At 50.1% G+C, this 18,861-nt stretch overlaps 1 protein-coding gene across 4 annotated transcripts in view; it reads left to right on the top strand.

Annotated features, from left to right (window-relative positions):
- The first annotated feature begins 8,176 nt into the window (after nt 1-8,176).
- The window catches only part of DENND2A (DENN domain containing 2A), a 101,847-nt gene continuing 91,162 nt past the window's right edge, over nt 8,177-18,861 (top strand). For 2 of the 4 annotated variants that reach the window (XR_016037082.1, XR_016037081.1), the window contains exon 1: nt 8,179-8,469. The gene's annotated coding sequence lies outside the window, so the exon portion shown is untranslated. Of the gene's footprint in view, nt 8,470-18,861 lie in introns of all 4 variants that reach the window. The other 2 variants (XR_016037083.1, XM_055421371.2) reach the window with 2 other exon arrangements.

The following is an 18,861-nucleotide window of genomic DNA, read 5'->3' as shown; positions in this document are numbered from 1 at the left end:
GGCACCCGCCCAGTCACCCAGTACAGAGCCAGATGAGGGTGAAAACAGGCAGCTGCTTCATGCTTTTCCCGCCCACCTGAGGGGGTGGGGGCTGGGAGAGACCTGAGCACCATCTGGCCCCATCTCCCCAGGAACCTGAGACCCACAAACAGAAGTCACCTTGCCCAAGGTCGCACTGCCATCCGGGGTAGTCAGAAGTCACCCAGCTTGGGGACTTGCCTGGTGGTCCAGTAGTTAAGACTTCGACTTCCAATGCATGGGTTGTGGGTTCAACCCCTGGTCAGGGAACTAAGATCCCACTTGTCTCATGGCCAAAAAAAGAAAAACACAGAAACATAAAACAGAAGTAATATTGTAACAAGTTCAATAAATTCTTTAAAAGATGGTCCATATTAAAAAAAAATTTTTTTTTAAGTTTCCTGACTTGCCTTTTATTTTTTAAATTGAAGTATGCGGAGAAGGCAATGGCAAGCCACTCCAGTACTCTTGCTTAGAAAATCCCATGGATGGAGGAGCCTGGTGGGCTGCAGTCCATGGGGTTGCTACGAGTCAGACATGACTGAGTGACTTCACTTTCACTTTTCACTTTCACACATTGGAGAAGGAAATGGCAACCCACTCCAGTGTTCTTGCCTGGAGAATCCCAGGGATGGGGGAGCCTGGTGGGCTGCCATCTATGGGGTCACACAGAGTCAGACATGACTGAAGTGACTTAGCAGCAGCAGCATCTCTGGCTTTGCTAGTGGTAAAGAACCCACCACCAATGCAGGAGACTTAAGAGACTTGGGTTCGATCCCTGGGTGGGGAAGATCCCCTGGAGTAGGAAATGGCAAACCACTGCAGTATTCTTGCCTGGAGAAGCCCATGGACAGAGGAGCCTACAGTGGGCTACAGTCCATGCGGTCGGAAAGAGTCGGACACAGCTGAAGCAACTTAGCACACACACATAGAGTTGATTCACAATTTTGTATCTCTGGCTAGTATTTTGATTTTAATCTTATTTGACCTGAGAGATACAGGGAGTGGATCAGATTTTAGGGCCTTCCAGAAATGTGTGCCCCCACAGTGTGGTCTCCAAGAAGCAGCACAGTGACTTATCACCATTTGGAGGTCTGAAGGCTGAGATCAGTGCCTGGGTGGCTGTTAGCAGGGAAGATGAGTTGGCAGGCTTTAAACCCAGAGGTATGCTGCCCAGATCCTAACGTCTTATGATGAAAGTGTTTGAGGGGGATTCTGGACTCCCCCTCATGTCAGAGGAGATCATCTAGTTGGTCAGGAAATAAATGCAAAGCCTTGTGTCTTAAGTACGATCCAGAGTCGGTCTGACTGCCCTATCGTGTTCTGGAATCACAGTGCCCAGGAAGATCAGGACCTGCTTAAACACAGAAATCCGTGCCTCTTTTTAAAAGAGTATCTCAATCACCATCCTCCAGTTCCTTTCCCTGAAGTCTCCTGGGTCTTCCAAAAGGAACAGAGAAGAGCACGGGCTCAGAGGCTGCTGGGCATCACAAGCGTGACGCTGGAGACTTTGCCTAGTGGTGAGAGACGCAGGCCTTCTGTGACTTGGTTCTCTGCTTTTTGTCAAAGACACACTCACCCTTGTAAATTTAGGAACGCTTTAATTCTTTGTGGAAAAAAAAAATGACCCTTCAAAGTAAGCTAGCAGCATAGGAATAAAACAGATGGTGCTTATGCAGAAATGACAAGAGTGTCATGATATTTGCTAATTTGATGATTCTTCGAGATTTCCAGGGGGATCCTGACGAATGTCCGAGGTCCCTCTGTGTGTGTGTGTGTTAGTCACTTCTGTCATGTCTGACTCTTTGCGACCCCATGTACTGTAGTGCGCCAGGCTCCTTTGTCCATGGGATTCTCCAAGCAAGAATACTGGAGTGGGTAGCCATTCCCTTCTCCAGGGGGATCTTCCTGACCCAGGGATGGAACCCAGGCCTCCTGCATTGCAGGCGGATTCTTTACTGTCTGAGCCACCAGGGAGTGATAAACAAATACCTCTTACTCCACAGCGCCCCCCACAGGGTCCCCACAGCTTCCAATCTCCCAGCCCTAGTACAAGAAATAGAGGACAGGAGAGCATGAACCAGGGGGTGTGGCAGGTGGGGGAGGGCACAGCAAAAAGACAGGCCCCTCGAAACCAGGGGGTGATATAGGAGGCCTAGGGTCCTCTGTCCGGCCTCGTCTCACCCCTTCCCCTGGGTGGCCGCCACATCCCCAGCCCCATACTTCCCCTCCCACCCCATACCTCCTGGACGACATTTAATCCCGGACCGAGAACTAACCAAGCCTGGGTTTGAGGTTTGGGTGGGATGCTTGACTGGGTTTTATTTCCTCAGAGGGAGGCAGCCAGGGGTTGTGGTGGGCAGGGCAGGAGCTCGCATCCAGCTGTCTCCAGGCTGGGGAGAAAGGGCCACAGATACATGACAATGGCCTGGACCCAGAACAGCAGGTGGGAGACAGCTTCTTGGGGAGGCAAGGAGTAGGATGCCTGCAGAAGTCAGAGGAAGCCCGGCTGCCAGCCCAGATGGCTCTGCAGGCTCAGGTCGAGGGATAAGGAGAAGCCTCACCAAGGGTGTGTCAAAATGAGGCTGTGCACTTTGCCCCGAAGACAGCCTTCTCCCTTGCTCGACCTCATCCAAATGTCACAGATAAATGATTCCCCACTGCATTAAAGCTCTCTAGATAAAATAATAGTAATTAAAAAAAAAAAAAACCAAACTTCTCATTTATCATCTACACTGTGTATGACTTTCAAGTATGCCACGGGCAGGCCACTGGCACTGAGACAGAAGTTTCTGCCTGGCAAGAAGTTGGAAAGGAATGGGTCACAGTGACCCACCAGAACTTCCCAGGTTCAATCTCTGGGTCAGGAAGATCCCCTGGAGAAGGGAATGGTTACCCATTCCAATAGTCTTGCCTGGAGAATCCCATGGACAGAGGAGTCTGGTGGGCTACAGTCCATGGGGTCACAAAGAGTCGGACATGACTCAGCGACTTAAAAAAAAAAAACAACAAATCCAAGCAGGGTTATCTCTAGGGAGGGGTGTCAGAGATGCCTGTGGCTTCTAGAGTGGGACAAGGGTTAAATGCTTATCCAGAATCCCCCCTCCAGAGTGACTGACTCTGGCCAGAGCCCCTGCTCTCAGGCAACCTGGTTTGACAAAAAGGCTGGCACCTGTGTGACCTCCAATAAGTCACATCACCTCTTAGAACTTGGTTTTCCCACCCAGAAAATGGTAGGGATGACCTCTAATTGCCCAGGAGCGTGGAATGGATCAGGTGCCCTGAAACAGGTGAAGTGCCTGGAGCTGAAGAGATGTTGCTCAGGAAGTGTTTACATCTCAAAGGAATTTAAGTGGACATTCAACAATTTGGGGGAGAGTAGAGGTTCAAACGGAGAAGGCAATGGCAAGTCACTCCAGTACTCTTGCCTAGAAAATCCCATGGATGGAGCAGCCTGGTAGGCTGCAGTCCGTGGGGTTGCTAAGGGTCGGACACGACTGAGCGACTTCACTTTCACTTTTCACTTTCACACATTGGAGAAGGAAATGGCAACCCACTCCAGTGTTCTTGCCTGGAGAATCCCAGGGACGGGGGAGCCTGGTGGGCTTCCGTCTAGGGGGTCACACAGAGGTGGACACGACTGAAGTTACTTAGCAGCAGCAGCAGCAGCAGAGGTTCCAAAGGAGAAGGCAATGGCAAGCCACTCCAGTACTCTTGCCTAGAAAATCCCATGGACAGAGGAGCCTGGTAGGCTGCAGTCCATGGGGTCGCTACGAGTCAGACAAGACTGAGCGACTTCACTTTCACTTTTCACTTTCACACATTGGAGAAGGAAATGACAACCCACTCCAGCATTCTTGCCTGGAGAATCCCAGGGACGGGGGAGCCTGGTGGGCTGCCGTCTATGGGGTCACACAGAGTCGGACACGACTGAAGTGACTTAGCAGCAGCAGCAGAGGTTCAAAGGCTGCTTCTCAGCTTCTCGTCCTGCCTTATTCAGACTAGCCTCCCTCCACAGGTCCCATGGTTCTCCTTCACTTGGGTCATACTGAGGGGATGTCAGCTCTGGGCTGATGGCCATGTTCTGGCTGAAGGCCCTGGATCTATAAGGGGTGGGGGAGGCAGAAACTCAACTTAGGGGAGAAGAAACACAGTCTGCTGCCCTCCTCCCTCCTTGACCCCTGAGGGCCAATATGCTCCCGCAAAGAAATGAGAGATTAGGAAAATAATAACAAACAGGCATCCGGTCCCATCACTTCATGGCAAACAGAAGGGAAAAAAGAGGAAGCAGTGACAGATTTTATTTTCTTGGGCTCCAAAATCACTGAGGATGGTGACCGAAGCCATGAAATCAAAAGTGCTCCTTGGAAGGAAAGCTATGACAAACCTAGACAGAGTATTAAAAAGCAGAGACATCACTTTGCTAACAAAGGCCCGAATAGTCAAAACTATGGTTTTACAGATGTGAGAGTTGGACCATAAAGAAAGCTGAACACTAAAGAATTGAACTGTGGTGTTGAATACAACTCTTGAGAGTCCCTGGGCCTGCATGGAGAGCCAGGCAGTCAGTCCTAAAGGAAATCAACCCTGATATTCATTGGAAGGACTGATGCTGAAGCTCCAATACACTGGCCACTTGATGAGAAGAGCTGACTCACCGGGAAAGACCCTGATGCTGGGAAAGATTGAGGACAGCAGGAGGCAACAGAGGATGAGATGGTTGGATGGCATCACCGACTCAATGGACGTGAGTTTGAGCAAACTCCAGGAGATAGTGGAGGACAGAGAAGCCTGGCGTGCTGCAGTCCATGAGGTCGCCAAGAATCAGACACCACTTAGCCACAGAACAACCACCACCAACAAACAGGAGCTGAGGGAGAGTGCCCCCCATGGGCCAGGCCTGGTACTACATCCTTTACTTGAAGATCTGCTTTAATTCCCACAATACCCTGCGGTGGGTACAACTGCTGTTTCCAGCGCACAGTTTTGAGAGGCTGCCAGTTAGAGAGGCCAAGCAACCTGCTCCAGAGCCAAATTTGGCCGTCTGTCGCAGAGCCCGTACTCTTCAACAGGATGCTGAAGGAAGAGGAGGGTAGGGATAAGAGACTGTCTGCTGTATCTTGTGGCTGCTCTAGGTGGAGAAAGCAGGATTCAAGTTCAAGAGAAATGAACTCCGTCCCCCCTCCTCCCATCAGCACGTTTCCAGACTGAGGCCAGGCACTACCTCCTGCTCCAGGCCTATTTTCCAATGTGGGGAAAATCTGAGGACAGTCAGGGAGACCAGGGAGAAGAGAGGCCTGCTGAGAGGGTCTTCCAAGTTCTAAGGCACACCTCCCTGCCAATCCCTTGGAGGGCTACCCTGCTCCCTGGAGCTGGAGAACCAGGACTGGGGAAGGAGCTGGGGGAACATCAAACTGGGGAAAGCTCCAGGGAGCCAGCTGGGACAGGAGCACATAGGAAAGGAGGGCCATGGTGTCAGGGTCAACCATGGGATGGCCCAGGGATGCGAGCAGACAGCTCTGAGGAGCAGTGGGGTTAGGGCCTGTGACAGGGAGGCAGGGATAGAAACTTGGAACGCATAGGCCCCAACATCAGCCATCAGAGTATGACCTGATGAGCTAAGGCAGGGAGAATTTTCTAAAACAAGTTCAGCTCAGTTCAGTTGCTCAGTCGTGTCTGACTCTTTGCAACCCCATGAATCACAGCACGCCAGGCCTCCCTGTCCATCACCAACTCCCGGAGTTCACTCAAACTCATGTCCATCGAGTCGGTGATGCCATCCAGCCATCTCATTCTCTGTCGTCCCCTTCTCCTCCTGCCCACAATTCCTCCCAGCATCAGAGTCTTTTCCAGTGAGTCAACTCGTCGCATGAGGTGGCCAAAGTATTGGAGTTTCAGCCTCAGCATCAGTCCTTCCAATGAACACCCAGGACTGATCTCCTTTAGAATGGACTGGTTGGATCTCCTTGCAGTCCAAGGGACTCTCAAGAGTCTTCTCTAGCACCACAGTTCAAAAGCATCAATTCTTCGGCGATCAGCTTTCTTCACAGTCCAACTCTAACATCCATACATGACCACTGGAAAAACCATAGCCTTGACTAGACAGACCTTGGTTGGCAAAGTAATGTCTCTGCTTTTTAATATGCTGACTAGGTTGGTCATAACTTTACTTCCAAGGAGTAAGCGTCTCTTAATTTCATGGCTTCAATCAGCATCTGCAGTGATTTTGGAGCCCCAAAAAGTAAAGTCTGACACTGTTTCCGCTGTTTTTCCATCTATGTCCCATGAAGTGATGGGACCAGATACCATGATCTTTGTCTCCTGAATGTTGAGCTTCAAGCCAACTTTTTCACTCTCCTCTTTCACTTTCATCAAGAGGCTTTTTAGTTCCTCTTCACTTTCTGCCATAAGGGTGGTGTCATCTGCATATCTGAGGTTATTGATATTTCTCCCGGCAATCTTGATTCCAGCTTGTGCTTCTTCCAGCCCAGCGTTCCTCATGATGTTCTCTGCATACAAGTTAACTAAAACAAATTAGTGCCCAGAATTCAACGATGAAGGAGCAGACCAAGGAGTGGTGGCCTGCCATCAGGAGACACCATAAGGGGCTCCCTAGCCTCCTCTCTGATTGCCCACTTGAAATGTGACTGGCGGTTTGAAAGCCACAACCCTGAAGGTGACTGCCCTGTTCTGTGCAGTGGTTTGGGGGAGCCCCCTGGGGGACCTCTCAGGTCAATTGTTCTCCATTTGCTCTTTTCTCCACTTTGCCAGTTTGTCTCATGATATCCCAGGACTGGGGAGTCAAGTAGCCAAGTCTCTGATCTTTTTTTGTGAAGTGAAAACTTACTGAATGATGCTTTAGCAAACAAAACAATATATGCTTACACTTAAAAAATATATACTGCCCACACCTTGCAAATTTGTATTCGGAAAGTTAACCATGTTTAGGACTTCCCTGGTAGTCCAGTGGTTAAGACTCCACACCTTCCACTGCAAGGGGCCGGGGTTCCATCCCTGGTCAAGGAAGTTCCACATCAGGGAAGTTCCACATTCTATACAAGCATGTTTAACATGTTTAGTTGAAATGGGTATGGTATGGTGGAGTTTGGGGAGATTTAAGGAAGTCTACAAAAGCTTCAAAGATCTTGTAGAATGAGCAAACCTCTCAGCAAAGGAGGAGACGGCTTTACTGTGATATCTGAATAAGCCCCTCAGGCCTCAGGTCCTCTGTCTGCAGGAACTGCCTGGGCGGTATTTAGTGCTCCCCACTTTCTACAACCCTTTATTTTCCCTTTCCCCTGTCTCCTGCACACCTCTTCTCTGAATGCATAGGCTCAGCCTCTCTTCCCCTTCTCTTGCCTTGTGTAGGCTTTAGTCCGACTGTTAGGAACCCGTGGACTGAAGACAAGAACGACTTTCCTGGGAGATAAGAGATGGGCCTGGAGCATTCCCCAACACCCACAAGTCACACTGCCAGCTCCATCTCCCTTTCAGCAGAGAACTCCCGCTCATCAACTTTCCGCCGTCCCGGCACGGCCCGCAGCATCAACTGCCCACAGCATTTTCACGTGGACTTCTTTGGCAGTTCTAAATCAAAATCAAAAGATCAAGCTTTGTCCCCTGATCTTTTGTCCTCCGCGAGAGGTGGCAGCAGGCGCCATAAAGTCGCTTTTCCTCTGGGAAGCTTTTCCTGACACCCACCCCTCCCCACCCGCCACGCGCGCCCGGTTCGGAGTCTCGTGCCCGGCGCTCAGGGGCCCTGGGCTTTCTCGGTCAGCGTCTCGGTGCAGACGGACTTGGAGCTGCAGAGCCAAGGGTGGTGGCTGACTCTCTGCCTCGGACGTCCCACCCCCAGTCCTGCGCCCGAACCCCAGTCGGCGCTCCCACCAACGCGTTACAACGACTGGAGGGAACTGAGGGCAGGGAGTGTCGCGGCCACTCCGCAGCATCTGTCTCAAGGGCTCAGGGCCCCGCTGAGCGCGAATCAACCCCCCGGCCGGGTGGAGACGCAGCCGGCCACTCGGTGGTCTCCAGCAAAGAAAGGGTTAAGCCGCCATCTCCCCACCCCGCAAAAAAAGGGCGAGGGGAAGAGTCCGGCAGAAGGTCCTGTTTACGGGAGCCGCTCTAGGGTCCGCGCTGCCCTGGGAGAGGCGTTGCCGTGGCAACGGGCCGGGCGCCCGCCAGCTGCGGGTGAGCTCACCGAGCGCCGGCGGGCGGGGGGCGGCCCGGCTCAGAGCCGCTGCAGCCGGAGGAAGGGGCCGCCCTCCACTCGCCCACAGAGGCGGCCAGGCGGCGGGCACGCGAGCGCGGGGCGCGGGGAGAGGCCCGGCCGACGAGAGCGCGGGGGGCTGCGGGCCATGGCGCCCCGGGCCCCCGCCGCGCGCCGCCCCCGCCCGCCCGAGCGCCCCCGAGCTGCGCCTCGGAGCCCGCGGAGCCGCGGCCAGCCAGGAGGTAGGGCCGGGCCGGGGGACGCTGGAGGGGACGCGGGGTCCGAGGAAGGGACGCGCGGGGAGGGGGCGATCGAGGAGGGGACGCGCGGGGAGGGCGTTTAGGCGGCGGGAGAAAGACGACGGCCGGAGCTGCCTCGACCCCGAGCCGCGGAGTGGCTCTTTGCAGACCAAAGACGGGGTTTCCCGCGTGCGGACGTGGGGACAGAGGCGCTGCAGCCCGATCTGCGGGACTAGAGCAAAGTGTTGTCCGGACGTCCTTCCGGGAGCTCCCGTGGCCGTGGTCCCGCGCTCGGGAAACCGGCAGAAACCGGGCAGAGCCCCCGCCCTCCGCCGAGCTGAGTCCCAGGGGCGTGAGTGTGTGTGTGTGTTTAGCAAGAACGGAGTAAAGCTGAGCAGCCGGACCTCCCCCCGCCCCTCACTGTGGTCAGACATTCTGCAGTGTTGAGAAAGCAGAAAGGTGAAGATGATTGCATGATCTTATTTCTCCCGCTTTCCCCCTCAGGATGGGGTTGGCAGCAGATGGAATCCAGGGGCAGTCTCTTAACACAGGACAGAAGGATATTTAGGAGGGTCACAAGAACTGGATTCGAACCACAGCAGAGAGCTAGACCTCAGCGGAGGAATCCTGTCCTGGAGGGCATCGGGTGGGGAATCTGGACGTTGCCCTCCAGGGGCAGAGATTGGGGCAGGGGAAGGGCACCGACTTTGTTTTTAACCAGCTGCTTCCCAATGGCTCAGTGGTAAGGAATCTGCCTGCCAATGCAGGAGAGTCGGGTTCGATCCCTGGGTGGGGAAGATCCCCTGGAGAAGGAAATGGCAACCTACTGCAATATACTTGCCGGGGAAATCCCAGGGACAGAGGAGCCTGGCGGGCCACGGTCCATGCTGTCACAGAGTCAGACAGGCCTGAGCGACTAAAACAGCAAGTTGGGGAAGGAGCGGCGGATTTTTAGCTGGTGTTGAGATAGGCTTTAGAACTATGACTTCTCTAAGGTTCTAGATATCCCAGCGTAATAATGGCCCTAGAGTGGTAATAGGCGCTACAGTAATTTTGTTACTAAACTTACACCTGCGGTGGTTACTACATAAGAGAAAAGAACAATATCCTTTCTGCTTGCTAGTCATCAAACACACCTGAGGAGTGAAGCAGAAGGTCTTTGGGGTGGGCTGCCTACAATGAGCAGAATTCTACAAGAAGTCAAGGACAAAGAGTAACTGTTCTTAGGAAAGGCAGTGAAAAGGCTGGCCTTCTTTCAGTCCTTTCATTCTGGAAGATTTGAACCCTGCTTCCCTGGTGGCTCAGATGGTAAAGAATCTACCTGCAATGTGGGAGAGCTAGGTTCAATCCCTGGGTCGGGAAGATCCCTGGGAGAAGGGAATGGCTACCATTCCAGTATTCTTGCCTGGGGAATCCCATGGACAGAGAAGCCTGGTAGTCTGCAGTCCATGGGGTCACAGAGTCCATGGACACGACTGAGCGACAAACGCTTTCCCTTCTTTTCACTTTCTCTGTCTTGTGTATTCATTCACTTAGCAACTCTAAGCACTAGGCTGAGGGAATAAGGTATCTGCCTTCCTTCCAGGCGCTTACCATCCTAGCTGGATAGTCAGACAAAAAACTAAATCTAGTTGGCATCTGGCCTCACTGTGAGTGCTGTGTACTCGGGGAACCCAGAACAGGGATGCCCACAGAATAGATAAGGCCAGGCTGAGCCCTGAAAACCTCGTCACCAACAAAGCAAAAGCAGAGAGGGTTGCTTCAGGCTGAGGGAACAGCCTGTGCAGTGTCACCAAGGGGGAGGGAGAGGAACAGGCAAGTGTGGGGAGAATTCATGGTTGTAATTCCCAGAGGGAAGAAGGATCTCCCTGAAGCAGGAGCCACGAGATCACTCTGTATTCTAGAAAGTTCACTCTGCTTACTGGGTGGAGGCTCAGAGAGGAGGAGACAGAAGCCTTGCAGCACCCAAGCTGCAGTTACTGACCCGCAGGGTGACGGCAGTGGTGACGTGGATGGAAAGAGCCCAGAGATAAAGAGGTGGGACCTGGTGGCAGACTTGGGGACAGGGTCAGATGACTTAGACGAGAACTAAATGCAGAGACACTCAGGAGAAAACAGAGCAAAGCAAAAGGAATGGAGATTTTGAATGGCCTGAATTTAGCAGATTACAACACTTGGACAATGAATTTGGCTCGGAATTCTCTGGCAGCTTAGAGACAAACAAAAATACTCTGGATTGCACAGTTTGGGATTTTGGACAAGAGAAAGCATACAAATTCATTTTCAGGACAAATTTTTTCCTGGAATTGAACTCAACTGGGAATTTGTCACGTGGAAGTTTGTGTAAAGACTAAAGAGTAACATAGGAAAAAAAAAAACCCTTCACTGTCAGTGTTACAAAAGACGGGAAGATGAATCTCCACATGACCGTTTTCCTATACCATCTTCCTGTTATGACTTGAGGACATACTGCATTTTTGTGGGGGGTCGAATGCAGCTCAGGCCTGTGGGCAGTGGCGATGTAGGGCAGTGTGGGCTCACGGAATCCTATGGAGGAGCCGTGGGCTCTCAAATGGAGGAAGAGATCATACCTACTCCGATGAATGTAGCGAGCACAGCATCCCAGTGCCCAACCATGAAGGGGGAAGCAGGAAAATCCCAGTGTAGCCCATAGGCAGGTGCCCTGAGACTGATCTGGAGAAGGAACCTGGTAAGGCGGAGTGCGGGGAAGATTGGCATCAGAAATCCTAACCAAAGAGAAGCAGAGTGAAAGGAGCGTTTGAGGATTCCGTTCAGCTGGGCAAGTCCAGTTCCCTTAGTTGTCCAAGTCTTCGTGCCCTCCGACCTAACGTTAAGGCTGCCCCTAGGGGTGGGGGAAAGGGTGGGGCTCAAGACACCAGAGATCCACTCTGCCGAGGTCAGGGAGGGCAGGAAAACGGTTCACTGCAACGTAAGGAATGTTGCAGAAGAACAGGGGGTGTGAGCTGGGTGGTTCTGCACTCAGCCGCTCATCTGGCCAGGCCCTTCCTATTGGTTTCTGCAGAAGGGCGAATCTGCAGAATCTATGTCAAGGCATTCTTAACATGCCCTCCAAAGTTTAGAACACTTCTTGCCCGTTGTAGAAGTCTTCAGTTGAGTAAGTAATTTAATGACGGGGGTGTGCTGTGATTCATGGGGTCTCAAGGAGTCAGACACGACTGAGCGACTGAACTGAACTGCACGATAATCTACCCCATCTGCCCTCCCATCACAATTCTTAACATTTTAAACTCAGGGTACACATTAGAATACATGTTTAAATGCTGAGGGGAGGCATTTTTTTAAACAACTGATGCCCAGGCCCCGCCCCAGACCAAGTAAATCAAAATTTCTAAGAACAGGCCCTGGGTATCAGTATTTTTTAAAGGTCCCAGGTGATTTTTTTTTCTTTTATTTATTTATTTTTTATTGGAGGCTAATTATTTTACAATATTATATTGGTTGGTTTTGCCATACATTGACATGAATCCACCCCGGGTGTACACGAGTTCCCCCTCCTGAACCTCCCTCCCACCTCCCTCCTCCCTCCCAGGTGATTTTAAGGTACTTCCACGGTTGAGCAAGGTTGCTTTTAGCCATCACCTAGAGGGCTCGTCACCAGAGGGTACTGAAATCACAGATTCCAAAAGCAAAGACCTTTTAGAATTTAAAATTTGGAAGTCTGTTCCTTACAATGAAATCAGCTGGCTAGTCAGCCTTCACCATCAAGATCTAAAGCCACCTTGAACAGATACAGGTAAGGAGGCCAGTATATATATGTGTGTAAAGTACTTCTTAACAAAAAGTCTAAAAGCATAATCACAGGCCTTCTACAGTTAGGTTTGCTTGGTCTAATACTATTGGATGCAGTGGCTCACCTTAGCCAAACCTGAAAGGCCCTGGTACCTTTCTCTCTCTGCCTGGGACCCACGTAGGTCTGTCTGTCTTGATTTCTGAGCCTCTAAGCTTTCTTAGATTCTTTCTACTTCCCTCCTGATAGTCCAGTATATGTGTTCTCCGACCTCTGTCTTCTAGATTGGAAAGAAGCTGGGAGAAGTAGCTTGGCATTTAACATGCATAAAGTCTCAGTCAAAAGGAAGGAATCTCTAAGAGCTGAATTTCAGTAACTATCATAGGATAATAGGAGTAGTATTTTGAGGCTTTCCCCAAAACCCTCAAGTATAGCTTGCAGGGAGTTGCTTCTTCGGCTGTGGGCAAAGTTGACTCAGCCTCCCCCACGCTCTCTGGAACCTACCCCTTTATTTTGCTTCCACGGAATGTCTGACAGTTACTGAGAGTGACAAGACCCCTGCTTGGGCCTCGTGTCATGCCCAGTCTCCTGTGCCCCAGGTGTGGTCGCTTCTTCCTCCGCCAGAACCAGACAGCTGCCACAGGCACCTGGGCTCTTTGAAACCCCTGCACTGGCCGCCCAGCTGAGGGACTCAGACATAACTGCCCCTTTAATGATGGGAGGCGAGTCAGTGCCGGGACTGGAGTGAGTGAGTGACTGACTCAGTTCTTTGACTCAGTTCTCTACATTTGGCCCCAAAAGAAGGGAAGCCGGAGTCAGCCTATCCTTGACCCTTGTGTTAAAATCATTGTTTGATTTAGGCAAAAATTAATCCCAGCTCAGTTTGCCTAAAAGTTAAACCCTTTGCCAACGGGAGCCCAGAATTGGCTTCCCTTTGACACATTCATCCTTGGCCTGTGGTCAGCTGAAAGAGGGATGAGTCTGAGACCCTGTTTTCTAACTGGCTGAACTACTAACAGTCAAGTTATGGTGCCCTCCCAACACTCTCCCCTCCCCGAGCCTTAGAGAAGGAAGGGGTGAGTCACCCTTGCAGTGAGTTTAGGGAAGAGGATCTGTATTGTATTGGGGAACCTGAGGATCCATGCTTCCCTTCAGCAGGAGAGGAGGGCAGGATGGTAAGAGCTTGCGTATCTTATCAGGAGGGCTGTCAGACCAGTTCAAGCAGACTAGCAAACACATTTCCTTTTTTGTTTTCCTTAAAAGTGTGCTTTAAAACTTAAAGATTGGGGATTTCCCTGGGGGTCCAGTGGTTGGGACTCTGTGCTTCCAATGCAGGGACAGGGGTTGGATCCCTGGTCAGGGAACTGGGATCCCACTTGCCGCATGATGTGGCCAAAACTTTTTTTTTTAAAGAAGTAAAACTTTAAGATTGCTTTTATATACACGTGTATGTATTTATATGTAAACTATAAAAACTATCCTTATTATAAAACATTTAAGTGCTGTTGCTCAGTCGTGTCTGACTCTTTGGGACCCTGTGGACTATAGCCTGCCAGGGTCCATGGGATTTCCCAGGCAAGAATATTGAAGTGGGTTGCCGTTTCCTTCTCCAGGGTATCTTCCCCACCCAGGGATCGAACACAGGTCTCCTGCATTGCAGGTGGATTGTTTACCAGCTGAGCCATCAGGGAAGCCCCAAGCAATACATAAAAAGGACAGCTGCTGTCCATGGAGTCGCAAAGAGTTGGACCCGATTTAGCAATTGAACAACAACAAAAAGAACACAGTAAAAATTTTCCCCATGTTGACTCTATCCTCAGAGGTGATCACTGTTTGGTATATATATATTAAATCCCCCTAGACTTTTTTTCTTTACAAGTAATATACTATATTTGTTTGTTAGAAAAATGGAATAGCTGAACAGTATTATGTGAGAATAATTCTATGCAGAACATAACATAGTCCTTTCCTTTCTAACAGCTACATAGTCTTCCTTTGTATGAATTGACTTTGTTTAATGCATTGTCTATTGATAAGTAATTAGTTGCTTCTGATTTTAGCCACTGTAAACACTCTCCAGCACTTCCTTCAACATTTCTGTATATAAATTCCCAGAGGTGGAATCGCTAATATATCTGTGCCCAGTAATGGATATTTTAATGAGATAAGAGTCTTTCTTTTTATTTATTTTTTAAGTGAAAGTCACTCAGTCTTGTCCAACTCTGCGATCTCATGGACTATACAGTCCATGGAATTCTCCAGGCCAGAATACTGGAGTGGGTAGCCTTTCCTTTCTCCAGGGGATCTTCCCAACCCAGGGATTAAACCCAGGTCTCCTACATTGCAGGTGGATTCTTTACCAGCTGAGCCACTAGGGAAGCCCAATTTATTTTTTAATTGAAGGATAATTGCTTTACAGAATAGTGTTGTTTTCTATCAAACATCCACATGAATCAGCCATGGGTATACATATATCCCCTCCCCCTTGAACCTGCCTCCCATCTTCCTCCCCATCCCACCCCTCTAGGTTGATACAGAGCCCCTGTTTGTGTTCCCTGAGACATACAGCAAATTCCCATTGGCTGTCTCTTTTACACATGATGATGTATGTTTCCCTGTTACTCTCTCCATGCACCTCACCCTCTCCTCCCCTCTCCCCATGTCCATAGGTCAGTTCTCTATGTCTGTTTCTCCATTGCTGCCCTGCAGATAAATTCTTCAGCACCATCTTTCTAGATTCCATATATGTGTGTTAGTATATGATATTTATTTTTCTCTTTATGACTTACTTCACTCTGTGTAATAGGCTCTAGGTTCATCCACCTCACTAGAAATGACTCAAATGCATTCCTTTTTACGGCCGAGTAACGTGGTCATGTATGGATGTGAGAGTTGGTCTGTGAAGAAAGCTGATCACCGAAGAATTGATGCTTTTGAACTGTGGTGCTAGAGAAGACTCTTGAGAGTCCCTTGGACTGCAAGGAGATCCAACCAGTCCATTCTAAAGGAGATCAATCCTGGGTGTTCATTGGAAGGACTGATGCTAAAGCTGAAACTGCAATACTTTGGCCACCTCATGCGACGAGTTGACTCAATGGAAGAGTCTGATGCGAGGAGGGATTGGGGATGGGAGGAGACGGGGACGACAGAGAATGAGATGGCTGGATGGCATCACCAACTTGATGGACATGAGTTTGAGTGAACTCCAGGAGTTGGTGATGGACAGGGAGGCCTGGCGTGCATGGGGTCGCAAAGAGTTGGACACGACTGAGCGACTGAACTGAACTGAACTGAATAGTCCATTGTGTATATGTATAAAATGAGATTTTGATACTCAGTTTTTCAAAAATTGTAAAATAGTATTACCTCTCTCACCCTCGTTCCCCACTGAATTTACTATGAATTTCTATTTAAGTTAGAAATTTTGTGGTACATTCATAGAGGCAATCTATTATTTTGAGTTTTGTTAAATTTTTCAAGGCAGCGTATTGAAACTAGAGTTTCTAAGAATTTTTCTATGGTTTATAGCTCGTCATCCAACAAACTGTCCCAATATTGCCTCTTGCTGTTGGTTTGTGTTCCGACAATCTTGAGCTCATATGACCACGAGCTCACATGACTATGCAGGCTGAAGCCCAGAGTGGGCAGAGGGGGTTACACGTAGGAGCCAGCCCGGGGAGAGAGTTCAAGCTGTCTTCCTCTTTCTCCATCACACTGTTGTTCAGTCACTAAGTCACATCTGATTCTCTGCAACCCCATGGGCTGCAGCACACCAGGCCCCCTGTCCTTCACTGTCTCCTGGAGTCTGCTCAAACTCATGTCCCCTGAGTCAGTGACGCCATCCAGCCACCTCATCCTCTGCTACCCCCTTCTCCTCCTGCCCTCAATCTTCCCCAGCATCAGGGTCTTTTCCAGTGAGTCAGCTCTTCACATCAGGTGGCCAAAGTATTGGAGCTTCAGCGTCAGTCCTTCCAATGAGTATTCAGGATTGATTTCCTTTAGGATTGACTGGTTTGATCTCCTTGTAGTCCAGGGGACTCTCAAGAGTCTTCTCCAGCACCACAGTTTGAAAGCATCAGTTCTTTGGTGCTCAGCCTTCTTTATGGCCCAACTTTCACATCCATACATGACTACTGGAAAAAAACATAGCTTTGACTATATGGACCTTTGTTGGCAAAGTGATGTCTCTGCATTTTAATCCTGTCTGTCTGTGTAATAGGGTTGGACTTGATTTAGCCCTAAGTTCTCTGCAAATCCACTCTGTACCACAGATAGGGTAACTATATATACAAAGTGGGACCCTTGGAAAGTAAAAAAGGAGCACTAAAGATAAATTGTTTGTTTGATTTAAATACACTTCTCTTCATTTTTTCTTAAAGTACTCATGAAAGTACTTGAAAGGGGAAAGGACGGTATCAAATTTTAAATATAAAAATAATTCTTATAGTAGAATTGGTTATATCTAAGGTTATGGGCTTCCCTGGTGGCTCAGAGGTTAAAGCGTCTGCCTCCAATGCGGGAGACCTGGGTTCGATCCCTGGGTCGGGAAGATCCCCTGGAGAAGGAAACAGTAACCCACTCCAGTACTCTTGCCTGGAGAATCCCATGGACGGAGAAGCCTGGTAGGCTACAGTCCACGGGGTCGCAAAGAGTCGGACACGACTGAGCGACGGAACGGAAGGATATGATCTACCACATTGGCTGGGTTGGTATATATTGTTTTCTACTTGTTTCTTGCTATTTTGCCATTAACAAACAAACATAAAATAAATTGTTAATTGCTATACAGCCAGCCAGTCTGTCCTGGGACCGTTCCTGCAAATTGCCACCTGGCGAAGGGCTGGACATGCCCATCTATTCTTCCTGCAGGTCTAAGTGCACCAACCCGGGTTCATGATTCCATGTCATCCCTCTGCCCCCCAGCTTTTCTTAACTCCCCCCTAGAGTAGAGGCCTGAGTGCAGGGAAGGAGGAGGGGTCCGGTGGCTCACTCAGTGCTGCGTGTCAAATCCTTCCCACTCAGCGAGTCGGAGGAGATGGGTACCACTGTCGCTACTTCGCACAGCTCACTGTGGAAGAAAATACAGCTGCCTTTTCCCAGCAGATTGGAGCCATTAAAGCAGAACATTCTAGAATTTTATGTGTGCTTCTCACGTCCCTGGGAAATACAGACTCAGCCTCCCAGATGACCGAGCAAGGTATTTGTGGGAAATTGTGCCACAAATCAGGATTAAAACTGGCCTTGCATGGTCAGGAGAGAAGTTAGCTGGGGGAAAAACCACAGAGCACTACTGATTCGGTCACTGGGCAGGAGCGTTGGGGCAGCCTGAGACGAAGAACCTGCATCCCTGCAGCTGGAGTGGGACCAGTTTCTCAGGCATAGACTTGGTCAGGGCGGTGGCTGGGAAGACATGGACCACCAAAGCAGCATGCTGGGGCGCTGGGCTTCTCCCAGCTCGCTGAAGGTCCAGAGGGATTTCTCTACTTGCTGTTCTGAGCTGGAGGTGGGAGTCGTTCAGATGTGAAATGAAGTGTGTGGTCAGCCAACCCCACATACAAATCCCTGGCCGCCTGACATCCCTTTCCATCTGGTCCGTTTCATCGTCTGTGTCTGTGACAATCAACAAACACACACAGCTCCCAGGACATCAAACAAGGACCAGTGCTGTGTTTACCCACAAGCTGAACTGATGCATCTAACAGGACAGGAAAACATCAGAGAGGAGGGGCGCCTTGATGCTTCCCCAAGTGATGCGACTTGGCAGTTCCGGCACCACATGGGCAGAGTCAAGAGAGGTTCCTGTTCCAGGCTCTCCTTTCACCTGCACTCAGGGAATCCAAGATCCTTGGCCTGGGACAGAGGGAAGAGTGACAGGGAAAAGAGTCAGAGTGTTTCTAGACACATAAATAGCCCAGGTTCAGGCCGCCTGTTGACTGGAGAACAAGAGGGGAAGAAGGCTGCTTTCAGGATGGGGAGACAGACACCTGCCCGAGCCCCCAGGGCAGGACCACAAGCTCCTCCTCACGTCCCTGAGATCTGGCCTCCATCCCCGTCTGTCTACAGAGACTTCATCCTGTTACCGATGGTGCGGCCACTGTACAGCTGGTTCACTGTTCTCTATTTCTGAGCATCCTAACATACGTGACTTACCTGACCCAGGTCACAGTCGATACAAAATTGCTATGGTGACATGTCTGTACCGCTTGTCAAAAGGCTGAAAGGCTTCTCTGAATAGTCATTCCTGGTGTCCCACCGTTTTGGGACCCCCACGACCAGATCCAGCCACCAAAGGGTCAACAGTAAGGCCCTGGCAATTGGCCGGCCAGGCCCCACCTTTATGAAGTCTTTTGAATAATGCCTCCTCCCCTGAGACACCACACCATCTGGGTTATGCTGATTGTCTCTGGAGATGATCTCCTTCACTGATTCCTTTTCTTCTCATTCAACAAGCATTCACGCCGCACCCACAATACACCAAGATCTGGTCCAAATAGACATTGTGGAGGAATAAAAAGAAGCCCAAGGCAGGTGTTCTGCCATCAAACCTCTCTGTCCAGTTGGAAGGCCCAGATGAAGAAACAGTGTAAAGAGCTCAATCAAGAGACAGTCACCCCCACACCTCACTC

Source organism: Moschus berezovskii, chromosome 3 (assembly GCF_049115385.1).
Source record: "Moschus berezovskii isolate FMDL1 chromosome 3, NW_MosBer_1.0, whole genome shotgun sequence".
Lineage (NCBI taxonomy): Eukaryota > Metazoa > Chordata > Mammalia > Artiodactyla > Moschidae > Moschus > Moschus berezovskii.
Note: the sequence above shows the minus strand (reverse complement) of the source record. Positions and strands in the feature narration are given on the sequence as shown.